Raw genomic sequence first — 12,797 nt, 5'->3', positions numbered from 1 at the left:
TGTGGGTTCGAGCCCCGCATCGGGCTCTGTGCTGACAGCTCAGAGCCTCGAGCCTGCTTCAGACTCTGTGTCTTCCTCTCTGTCTGCCCCTCTCCACTCACTCTGTCTCTCAAAAAAAAAAAATAAACGTTAAAATTTTTTTTAAAAAAAATAACATTGGCCCAGACTGCCAGTCCATCTCTAAAGGTATTCTCAAAACCTGTCTTCTTGTCAAAGAGCAATATTTTGTCCCCGCCGGTGCCCTAGCAAGCATGGGCACTTGCTCAATGCCCAGGTCACCCCAGCGTGGACCATGAGATAGAGGACAGTCAGATAATGGAAGCACTTATCTTTCCTCGGGGTGAGTCTGGGTTCAAGAATCCCAGAGCAGACGCATTTGGGAGTATCACTATCATTTTTCTTCATTTTGGAACGCACAAGGAAATCTCTTTTTTGGTCCTTTAATGTAAAGTTAATCAGAAGCTGCCCTGGAGGAGTGGGAAAGAGCTGGCGATGTGTTCAAGGACAGAGTCCTCCCCTGACCTCACGGCTGGTCCAGAGGACTCTGTGTGGCTGGAGGACAAGGTGCCTCTTGGGGCTGGCGTTCCAACAGCATCGTGGGGCCAACACTTTGTGATGAGGCACCCAATTGGATTGTGAGACAAATTTAAAAATAGACAGCAAAGATCTAGCAAAGGAGAAATCACAACATAAATTGGCTTTTGCAATCCAACTGTGATAAACAGTGGGAAGTAATGGAAATGTAATTGTGGAGCCCTTGGATGAGGCATTAAACTTTGAACAGAAAGGATTCACATTAGCAAACACCAGTATGATCCTTGGAAGGAGGGAGGGTGATATCGATTTGATTAGCTTTACTGTTCCAGTCCTGCTTACAAAGTTTCCTCCAAATGACTGCAAAAGGGGTTGGGGATATGAGGAAGTTATCCAGCAAAATCTCCTCTTGCAGTTTGAAGAGACGAGAGCCACCAGCCCTTCAGTCCTATGTAGGTCACCCGCAGGTATCAGAAATCCACACAGGTTCCAAATCGCTTGGTTTCGTCATACAACCTACGTAGCGTGAAGGTGCTAGACGTTTTAATCCTGACTCCGCCACCTGAGTACGCACAACCTTGGGCAAGGAATGTAATCTCTTTAAGCTTCAGGCTTCTCATCTACGAAACGGGGATCATAGCTTCCGGAGCGTAAGGCTACTTTGAGAACTAAAAGAGAGAAGACGTGTAAAACATTCAGTGATCCTGCCTGGTAAAAGGAAGGCATCCATCAGTGCTCAGTATTGTTTTCCAGTTTTGTGTGGCATTAAATGACGGATTCTTTGCTGCTTCCTCAATTTCCTTTCATCTCCCTTTGATAGGATCCTCTTGGGGACTGACATTTTCTCCCTGATGCAATCAGTGCTGGAGAGGACATGTCTGTTAGTCACAATTCAAGGAGTCACAACCCTGTGCCCCAAGAAGGCCACAAAGAGAGAGAATGATCCCAACTGCAGTAATCAGAGATGGGGAGTGAGAATGGCCACAGCTGAGACTAGACTTTTGTCTATCCCAAACTCGCCAGGATCTCAGGATTGCCCTTGCCACCCACACTGACCTCCAGCCCTTCCCTGGCTTTGAGTTCATGAGTCCTGTGCCAGTCTTTAGAGCCATCAGTCCCCACTCCGAACACAAGCCAATGGATGTGTGCCCAAAGGGGCCCGAGACATTCAAAATTTGGAGCCAGAGGAGACTAACGGCTACCTGCATCATTTAGGAATGCTCTGGGCTGCAAATAACAGAGAAGACTGTGGACAATAGGCTAAACCATAGGAAGGACTATGCTTTTCGCACATAACATGAGATTGCTGGTAGGAGTGATTTATTGATTCAGCCGTCCAGAAGTGCCATCCAAAGGCCTAGATTCTTCCTTCCCTCTCTTCCAACCTTAGCAAGCTTGACTTGCATCCTCAAGCTTGTCACCTCAGAGGGAGCCTTGTTCCTCAGCTGGAGCTGAGTCCCACCATAGGCTAGGGGCTTGAACAACAGGAATTTCTTTTCTGGAAGCTGCAAGTCTGAGGCGAGCATGGTTGGGGCTCCGGGAAGGGCTCTTTTCCCGACTTGTAGACAGCTGCCTTCTTGCCGTGTGTTCACATGGCCTTTCCTCGGTGCGTGTTCCTGGAGAGAGAGACAGAGATGTCTCTGACTTCCTTTTCTTGTAATACTGTCAGATTAGGATCCCACCTTGAGGTCAATTGATTAACCCTAATTAATTAACCTTAATTACCTCCTAAAAGCCCTATCTCCAAATACAGTCACATTGGGGGTTAAGAATGGGAGGTACGCATTACGAGGGGGACACCATTCAGTCCGTAGCCAGGAGGGGAAGTGGTTGCCATAGTCTAGGCATTGCCTCTCAGGTAGGAAGGAGGAAAGGAATACAAAAAATATGTCCCTTTTTCAGGAAACAACTCTTTGACGAACTTCCATTGATGTCCCGGGGTCGTCCCTGGCTGCAAGGAAGTCTTAGAAGTGAGAGGCAGGTGGCCGAGGAAGAAGTGGCTGGGATTGGCTGGGTATGCAATACACCAAGATCGATGTACCTGTTTACCGTGACTTTCCTGAGAATCGTGAGATGGCTAATCTTGCAGAAGGGCTTTCATCGTTTTGCTCATGAGTCTGTAATGAGAGTCATTTTTGTCTTTGAGGAGTTCTTGACAGATTAGCAAGAATCCCTCCCAGACACTATATTAATTAGCGTTTGCTACATAAAAACAAACACACAAACAAACAACCCCTCCCAAAGGAAGAAAACTGGCCCGCCTTCACTTCCGCCACATTTTACTGGCCAAAGCAAATCATGTGGTCATCCCAGATTCAAGGGGTGGGGAAGCAGACACTACCTGCTGGTGGGCAAAGCTGCAGAATCCCATTGCCAAGATCATGAGGAACGCAGGGGTGGGGGTAGGGGGGGATTGCGGCCATGTTTATAATCCATCACAGGTCACGTTAGAGGAAGCATGTTGAACAAATGCGTAAGAGTAAGAAGGATGCTCCAAATCCGTATTTTGTTGAATTATGTTAATAACCACTCCCAAAGCAAATTAAACATCCTCCACTATGTCAAAAAAAAAAAAAAAAAAACTAAAAAGAAGCTCCAAGTTCCATAACAAGCTACTGGAATTGGGCCCAAACTCTGTTAAACCTTCATGTACGTGCCTTGCGTCAAAGCAAAAATGACAAGAACGTTGATGAATATTATTTGTTGAAAATGAATGTAGGACTCTGGGGGAAAACTGGAAATTCATGAGCAGCTTCATTAAGTGATCAACAAGCACTGAATGCTATTAAAACTGCATGAGCCAGTGCCTTGAGTGAAAACAGATCTTTCTTCTCATGTCCGCACCCGATTGGTACTTGAGAAATGTAAGAGCCAGACCGTGATGACATTAGCTTTCTGGCCGTGACGTGCAGGAAGTCTCTCCCCCGAGGATGGTAGAGACACAGGGAGAGGGGTGGAGGTGATCCAACCCCATTATTCTTAATTAAAGTCGCTGCTGATGGACTCGTGACCTTAAGGAGAACATCTCTGACCTTTCCATGACTAGGCTCGAACCCGTAACTCTAATTAATATTCCCCATAGTTCTTCTGCCAGTTCTTTTTAATCGCATTTCAGAGTCGTATGCTGATCTTTTGGAGGCCAGTTCCCTTAGGCTTTCAAAAATAATCAGCATCGGATTCCCATGGGCATCAGGCATCACCTTGTCTGCTTTATTCCCAGCGTGACTGCATTCATTAAAATTCACTGCAAGTTCCCAAACAGATATGTTCATGTACTTGGGGATTCCAAGATAGACCAGCATACCTCTCCTTTGGGATAAGCCACGTAAAAATGCCATGTATGTGGCTCAGAGTGGGAGAAGGCTGTCAGAAATCGTCTCCTTTCAGAAGAAAGCGAAGTTTCTTGACATTCTTTGGTATTCCCCAATGTGAGAAAAGTCAGCATGCCGGACAGAGTCCCTGTTGGGAGAAGAATAAGCAGGCCCTGGTCCTGCCTGCCAACAAGTATGGCCCTGCCCCCAATTCCCACTCCCAACAAGTGGGAATTCTGCACAGAGATCCATGCAGACCACGAAGCTGTCCTGCTGGTCTACCCCCCTCCACCCACCCCCCCAGACTCCTTCCAGGCTCAGGTCTTCCCAGGGAGGCTCCCAGGCAAGTTTTTATACGACTTTGGACAATTAGTTTCACACACAGGTAATGAGAGATGCGTAAGTCCTCAACTCCTATTCGTGGGTTGTTTTTCAAAACTATTTTCTGAGATGCTGGCCTGGACTCAAGGTTGAAGATCAAAAACAGAATCCAGGTCAACTGAGACCAGAATTTAAAAAATAGTACATCCACCATGCTTCAGGGAGTATGTCTCTTAGGTCCTACTATGTGCAAAGCTGTCCCTGGAAGGTGCTCAGAGGGAAACACCCTGCTTTTAAGGAACTTCCCATCTACGCGGAGAAATAAAACACCAACAGAGAAAGTAACTCTCAACGACCATAGCTAAAATGTATCACCCGTCATTTACTGAGTCCCTGCCACCTGCCACGATCCGCGGTGGGCACATGGCCCATATTCCAACGGCTAGTCATCTCAACAGCCTCATTTTAAACTGAAGAGACCACCCCGCAAAAAAACTAGGTAAGATGTCCAGGGGCCACAGCGCTAGGGAGAGGCGGATCCAGGAATCGCACTCTGCTCAAGCTCACTCTAGATTTTCTCCACACGAGACAACGAGCGGCATTAGCCGAGTGGAAATAACGATGGAGAAGTGGGTCCAGGTTGTGCGTGTGGCCGCTGAGCTCCCGCGGCTGAGATGCTTCGCATTCATGCCTGTTGGCCTATTGTCGAGCTCGACTGTGAACCAGGCGAAGGTGACCAGAGTCTGATGCCCCAAGCGGAACAGGAAGGAGCATGTGCGATCCAGGCCCAGCCCCTCTGACTTGGTCCACCTGAGTGCTCGCCGCATTTCAGGAAGACTCCCTGTTGAGCAGGACGAATAAGCTCGAGATCTGTATGACATCGTGCCCACAGTTAACAATACTGTATTGTACACTTAAAGTTTTGTTAAGAGAGTAGAGTTCAGGTTCAATGTTTCTACCACCATAAATAATCTTTTTGAATTCAAGCTAGTTAACATACAGTGTAGTCTTCGGGAGTAGAACCCCATGATTCATCACTTACATAGGACACCCGGTGCTCATCCCAAAAGGTGCCCCCCTTAATGCCCATCCCCCATCTAGCCCATCCCCCACCCACCTCCCCTCCAGCAGCCCTCAGTTTGTTCTCGGTATTGAAGAGTCTCTTATGGTTTGCCTCCCTCCCAGTTTTTATCTTATTTTTCCTTCCCTTCCCCTACAGTCATCTGTTGAGTTTCTCAAATTCCGCATATGGGTAAGACCATATGACATGTGTCTTTCTCTGACTGACTTATTTCATTTAGCTTACTACCCTCTAGTTCCATCCACGTTGTTGCAAATGACCAGATTTCATTCTTTTTCATCACCAAGTAATATAGTATTTCATGGTATATATATATATATACACACACACACACACACACACACACACCACATCTTCTTTATCCATTCATCAATCAATGAACATTTGGGCTGTCTCCATACTTTGGCTATTGTCGATAGTGCTGCTGTAAATATTGGGGTGCACATGTCCCTTCAAAACAGCACACCTGTATCCCTTGGATAAATGCCTAGTAGTGCAATTGCTGGGTCGTAGGGTAGTTCTAGTTTTAATTTTCTGAGGAACCTCCATACTTTTCTCCAGAGGTGGCTGCACCAGCTTGCATTCCCACCAACAATGCGAAAGAGATCCCCTTTCTCCGCATCCTTGCCAACATCTGTTGTTGGCCGAGTTGTTAATGTTAGCCGTTCTGAGAGGTGTGAGGTGATATCTCACTGCGGTTTTGATTTGTACTTCCCTGATGATGAGTGATATTGAGCATCTTTTCACGTGTCTCTTGGCCATCTGGATGTCTTCTTGGGAAAAGGGTCTATTCATGTCTTCTGTCCATTTCTTCACTGGGTTGTTTGTTTTTGGGGTGTTGAGTTTGATAAGTCCTTTATAGATTTTGGATACTAATCCTTTATACATATACATATACATATACTAATCTTTTATACATATACATATCCGATATATCATTCACAAAGATCTTCTCCCATTCCATCGGTTGCCTTTTAATTAAAAAAAAAAAAAAAGATACCCGCCCTACCTCTTCCTCCCTGTGGCATCGCATATGTCTGGGTTAAGTGCAGTGAGCCAGCATCATATCAATATGGGAAGTGTTAACATCACCAGGAGGGCAAAGAGTTTGCATCTCCCATGGCACCCCCAACTCCAGCTGGTTAATACTGGCTGCTTGGAGAACTGAGCTCAAAATGGTTGTAGGACCACGTCAAGGCTCATCAGGGAAGAGGGCCATGCCCATGAGCAATGTCTGCCGTGGAAGAGGGAAAAGGGAGTTGTCACATACGCACTACCTAGTGAATGATCCTAGGAGGAGGCCATTCACACCTGTGTTCACCCCCCACCACTGCCTGTGACCTTCAGCAAGGGAATTCAACCTTTCTGACCCCCAATTTCTTCACCCGTAAAACGAGCAAGCCTTCCTCAACGATTTCTTTTGAAGATTTTTTTTTTTTAAGTAACGTATGGTCTGAATACCTGTGTCTCCACGCATTTCATATGCTGAAGCCCTCATCCCCAAAGTGATGGCATTCAGAGGTCGGGCCTTTCAGACGTGGGTAGTTTTAAAGAAAATTTTTTTTCAACGTTTATTTATTTTTGAGACAGAGAGAGACAGAGCATGAACAGGGGAGGGACAGAGACAGAGGGAGACACAGAATCTGAAACAGGCTGCAGGCTCTGAGCGGTCAGCACAGAGCCCGACGCGGGGCTCGAACTCACGGGCCGTGAGATCATGACCTGAGCCGAAGTCGGACGCTTAACCGACCAAGCCACCCAGACATGGGTAGTTTTAGATGACGTCATGAGGGTAGGACCCCCATGCTGGGATCAGTGCCCTTACAGGAAGAGGAAGGGCCACCAGTGAGGACACAGTGAGAAGGCAGCAATCTACAAGCCAGGAAGAGGGCCCTCACCAAGACCCAAATCTGCCAGCACCTTGATCTTAGATTTCCCAGCCTCCAGAACTGTGGGAAATAAGTGGCCAGTGTTTAAGCCCCACAATGCATGGTATTTTGTTACAGCAGCTCAAGCTGACTAAGACAAACATACAGAGTTCTTTGCACATCACCCTTCTACTCTCTAGTGTAAGCACTCAAACAAGGATAGATGTTGTTTCTCTTTGCTAATAGTGCATTCTGACTAATACATGCGTTAATTCTCTTGTGTCGGCCACACATAAACAAAATGTCACCGCAGCAAAACCCCGACGCGCTGAGAGAATGCAACTTCCCTGCATTATCATTCCCCGATATTAAGATGTGGGTGCCCATTAGATATGGGAGTGCCTCCGTGGGTCTTTGGAAACTGCCATGTGGCTTACTTATGTCAAACAGTGGAGGTCTCCCTCGGCTTATACAGATCGTGCCAGTCTACGGTCTCCTTTTCAGTGAGTTTCGAACATTCTCTGTAGTGCTCAGACCTCACTTGTAACACTGCGTTCTGGCCCTCCTTGTTCTCGGGCGCATTTAAAATCATCCCAACAATGACAACCTGAATCCACTGGTTCTCACCGCTGGGTCTCAGCCTCCATCAGTGCCCCCTAAGCTCTCCAGGAGACAACCAAGAATCTCAGGGACAGCGCTGTCCCGCGAGGAGCCTCCTTTGCTCCTCTTTACCGAAATACCTCCTTTCAAAACGGGCCAGACATGAGTCTGGGGTTTCTTACAAGATGTATCCATAGGATGGTCCCAGACTGTGCTCAGAATCACACATCCTCTTGCTGGCGGAAGCTTAGAAGGACTTAGAAACCTACAGTGGGTTTCAACGTTTTTATTTATTTTTGGGACAGAGAGAGACAGAGCATGAACGGGGGAGGGGCAGAGAGACAGGGAGACACAGAATCGGAAACAGGCTCCAGGCTCCGAGCCATCAGCCCAGAGCCTGACGCGGGGCTCGAACTCCCGGACCGCGAGATCGTGACCTGGCTGAAGTCGGACGCTTAACCGACTGCGCCACCCAGGCGCCCCTATGTGGGTTTCTAGAGGAAAATATGAACTTCCCCCAGAAGAACCATTTTACGAGAATCCCGAGAGCGTTTGTAAGCCGTAACAAGCAGATGGAGAAACTGGGGTGCTGGTTGAGAATTTTAACATCCAGCTCTGCCAGCAGCTCACACATCCTCGGAGCCGGGCAGGCACTTGCTCTGTGCTGAGAAAGACAGACTCAGCCCCTGGACCTCTGAGGAGCGGAGTGAGCGACAGCATCCAGAGGACGTCCTCTGTGACTCAGCACAGAACAGTTTGCGAGCTCGGCAGGTGCTGAGATGCTAGGGGCGGCCCTATGCTGGCTGGAACGAGGCACCTGGCCTGAAGGGCAGGTGTGAAATCAAATACCTGTAACTCACGACGGACTAGTTTTCGAGGGCGGCTGCGACAGATTGCCACAAAGTTGGGGGGCTGAAAACAACACGAATTTATTCTCTCGCAGCTCTGGAAGCCGGAAGTCTAAAATCAAGGGTCGTACTCCCCCGGTCGTCTCTGGGGGAGAGGCTTTCCTGCCCCTTCCAGTCTCTGGTGGCTCCTGGTGCTCCTTGGCTTGTGGCCACGTCCCTCCGATCTCTGCCTCTGTCCTCATAGGGCTTCTTCCTTCTGTCTCTGAGTTCCTTCCTCTTATGACTAGGACCATTTAGGATTCGCCTGAAACCCAGGATGACCTCATCTCGAGATCTTTAACTTAATTACATCTACAAAGACCCTAGGTCCCTGAGGTCACATTTTAGGGCTCCAAGTAGACACAAAAGTGGAGGACCCTCTTCAGCCCCCTACACGTGGCAACTGGGAAGCCCAAACTTCTAGCATCAGAGGCAGAGGGATGGGTCTGGCTGAGGATGGGAAGGGCCACGGACAAGGCAGACTTCAAGCAGGCCCCCACGGGGTCGGGGGCGGGGGAGCAGATTTTAACACACGGAGCCGGAACAGCAGGAACTCTAGGTCGGGAAGCAACTGACAGTCAGCAAGACCGTTGTGGGCCAGGCCGCTGTCTGGACACAGCAATGCCCTACTTGTCAGCAGCAAACAGTTTCTGTTTGGAAGCAGACTTGTGAGTAGGATGGCCAGAGAAGCCGGAAGGGAAGGAGGCAACCGTGGAGGCCATAAACACTCAGTAGATACAGACTCAAAGGGAGGTCTCTGTAGCAGTCTGCTCGCGCTGCTGTAACAAAAATCCACAGCAGGGGGCTTAAACAATGGGCGTTGATTTCTCACAGTTCTAGAGGCTCCAAGTCCAAGGTCAGGCCTGGCCGGTTACACAGATGTCTGATGCACAACCTCCTTCCCGGTTGGGTCCTATTGGGCCAATACCCCATCAATGTGCACTGAGCCCTACGAATCACTGGGGAAGATTCTTCTCATGGAAGTGTCTCTGGAGGATTCCGGGGCCCAAGGCGCAGCTTTGGCACCGACTGCATGTGACCCGAAGCAATTCCCTCTTGACTTCGGTCAAACTCAGCGTCTTCCTCTATAAAATTAAGATGTTGAGACTGACAGTTCTTTTGGATGATCCCATGATTCATGGAGGTGGTATCGGGGACATGCTGGGTGGCAGGAGGAAGCCGCCTGGAATTAAAAATGTTTGGGGACTAAGTCACAGGCAGGTAACCAAGAAGTGGGTTGAGGTGGGACAGCCATATCATTTATCATCCAAATTAGGTCAAAATTAGGGCCCTGAGGGTAGCAGGGAGAGATTCGTGGACTTCGTGAAAGGGGCCAGGCACCCTGAGGAGCCAGCCATCTAGAGGAAGGCGAAAGGGCTGAGTCGGTCAATAAACACAGCCCTAAACACCTGTAACCATGTGCGTGTGTGTGTGTGTGTGTGTGCAACAGCCCCCTCATCTACGGTTTCACTTTCCGAGGTTTCGTTTGCCTGCGGTCAACCAGGGTGTGCAAGTGGATGGTCCCCCTTCTGATGTATCATCAGGAGGTCAAGGGTACCCTAAAGTCACAGCGCCTACATCACTCACCTCACTTCACCTCATCACGTGGGTATGGTATCATCTCCCATCATCCCAAGAAGGGTGAGGACAGTGCGACAGGCTATTTTGAGACAGACCACAGTCACATAACGTTTAGTACAGTAGATTATTGTAATTGGTCTGTTTTATAATTAGTTATTGTTCATCTCTTACCGTGCCTAATCTGTAACTTAAACTGTTATCATAGTACTTCCGTGTAGAAAACAAAACATAGTATGTATAGGGTTCAGACCTATTCATGATTTCAGGCATCCACAGGGGCCTCGGAAGGTACCGCCCACGGACGAGGGGGGACGGCCATATTGTGCATCTATATTAGTTTCCTGTCACTCCTGTGACAAATTACCACACCCTCAGTGGCTTAAAGCAACACAGATTTCACCTTCTATGTTCTGGAGGTCAGAAGTCCTGAGATCAAGGTGTAGGGCAGGTTCCTTCTGGGCTCTCAGGGAAAATCCTTCTCCTTACTTCTTCTGGCTTATAGAGGCTGTCCACCTTCTGTGGCCTGGGGCTTGGTGGCTTTCTGACAGCCACTTCCACTTGGTCTCTCTCTCTCTCTCTCTCTGACTTTGACCCTCCTTCCTCACTGTTATAAAGACCTTTCTGATGTTTATAAAGACCTTTCTGGGCCCACCCAGATAATTCATGATAATCTCCCCTCTCCAAGGTCCTTGACCCGATTAAATGCAAAATCCCTTTTGCCAAGCAAGATCACCATACTCACAGGCTCTGGGAATTAGGACAGACACCTCTTCAGGAGGCCCTATTCCGATTACTGTCGCATGAATGTTTGTATTATGTACCATGTAGATAGGTGTTTCCAGACAGAAGCTGTTTGCTCTCGGCCCCCCTGGGTTGGGTGGTGCTGGGCTCGCAACTGTGACCTGTTAACAGGGGCTCATCAGAGGCCACAGAGTCTTGAACTAGAGGACTGGATGTGAATTCTGTTTTGCTTCTTACGGACTACACAAACACATCCAAATGACTGATCTTTCTGGCATCAGTGGCCCAATCTGTAGATTGGGGTGATGGGAGACTCCACTTCTGTTACTATCATAATTAAGTACGTCTGAGTTTATAAAGGGCTTAGCCCGGTGCCTGGCTCATGGAAAACTTTGGCAGATGGCACTTTATTCCTCATCACGATCTTCATTTGTGCACCTCCGTAAGCATGAGTTACCACCTTCTCATGAGAAAAATCCTGCTCTGACCTCCCGGGGCTCCTGCGTCCAGAAGGCGAAAACACGTTCCTTCTTTCTGAACCTAACACTTCCAGGCTCCAAGAGCACATCTCCCCGTCTGCCTCCTCACCCAGCCTCTGCCCAGGTTTGGATTATGCCAATGCGTGAAAATATTTGTCACGTAATCGAGGCAGCTCAGATACTCTGCAAAAGAGAGGGATCAAACCTGACATCCCGAGGACAACATTGGCCGCGTCAAGAAGCTTCCGTCACGATCCACAGTATCGAAAACTCCGTTTGACTAAGTGCAGTGTGGCTGGTGGTCCGGAAACAATCGGGCTGTTGTGAGCCTGGTTATGTCGTGCGACAGACCCGGTGCATGAAGACACTGTGCCCCGCTCCATCCCACCCCCCTGTGACTGTCCCTCCCTGACGCGCTTCTTTTTTTTTTTTCTTTTTTAATATTTATTTATTTTTGAGAGATAGAGACAGAGCGCTAGCAGGGGAGGGGCAGAGAGGGAGGGACACACGGAATCCGAACTTGCTTCTTAGAATGAAGGCCTTTGTTGGAAGGGGAGACAGATTTGTTTCTTTCATTCTCTTGTCCTTTCTCTGTCTGTTTCTTCCTTTTTAATTAATATGCTTGATTTCTTAGAATACTTTTAGCTCTACAGGAAGACTGAGCCGAGAGCACAGGGAATTCTTTTTACCCTCTCACCCCCAACCGCAGTCTCCCTGTTAACATCTTGCGTCAGCGTGGCACCTGTGTTACCATGGTAACAATGTAGCTGAACTACTATTGGTACGTTATTATCACCTAGAGCCCACAGTTTACTTCAGGGTCCCCCTTTGTGCTGTACGTCGTCTGGGTTTGGACAAATGTGCAATGACATGCGCCCACATTACAGTGTCACACAGAGTATTCTCACTGCCCTAAAATTCCTCTGGGCTCTGCGTGCTCCTCCCTCCCTCCCCTTTAGCCCCTGGCAACCACTGATCTTTTCTCTGTCTCCATAGATGTGCCTTTTCCAGCGTGTCATAGAGTTGGAGTCACACAGTACACAGCCTTTGCAGACTGGCTTCTTTTACTTAGTAATATGCACTTTTAAGTTTCCCCATGTCTTTTCGTGGCGTGATAGCTCATTTCGTTTGATTGCTGCATAATCTCACATCCCTGCTTTATCTTCTTCTCTCAAGGTAAAAATTCTGATCCGTGTTCTGTGTCCCGTTCTAAACCAGGCAGAATGACCCCACTAACAAAGGAATAGCAGTTAGTCAGGGACCCCTGCCCCCTACCTTACCCCTACCTTACACACACACACACACACACACACACACACAACTGTGCAGAGAGATGATACGAGAAGTCTCTACAACCTGATAGGATAAGAACCCAGCCGTGAGCCCACCTGAAT

Source organism: Lynx rufus, unplaced genomic scaffold, assembly GCF_022079265.1.
Source record: "Lynx rufus isolate CCGP_SWC_20201006 ecotype Redwood Valley unplaced genomic scaffold, mLynRuf1.p SCAF_5, whole genome shotgun sequence".
Classification (NCBI taxonomy): Eukaryota; Metazoa; Chordata; class Mammalia; order Carnivora; family Felidae; genus Lynx; species Lynx rufus.
Note: the sequence above shows the minus strand (reverse complement) of the source record.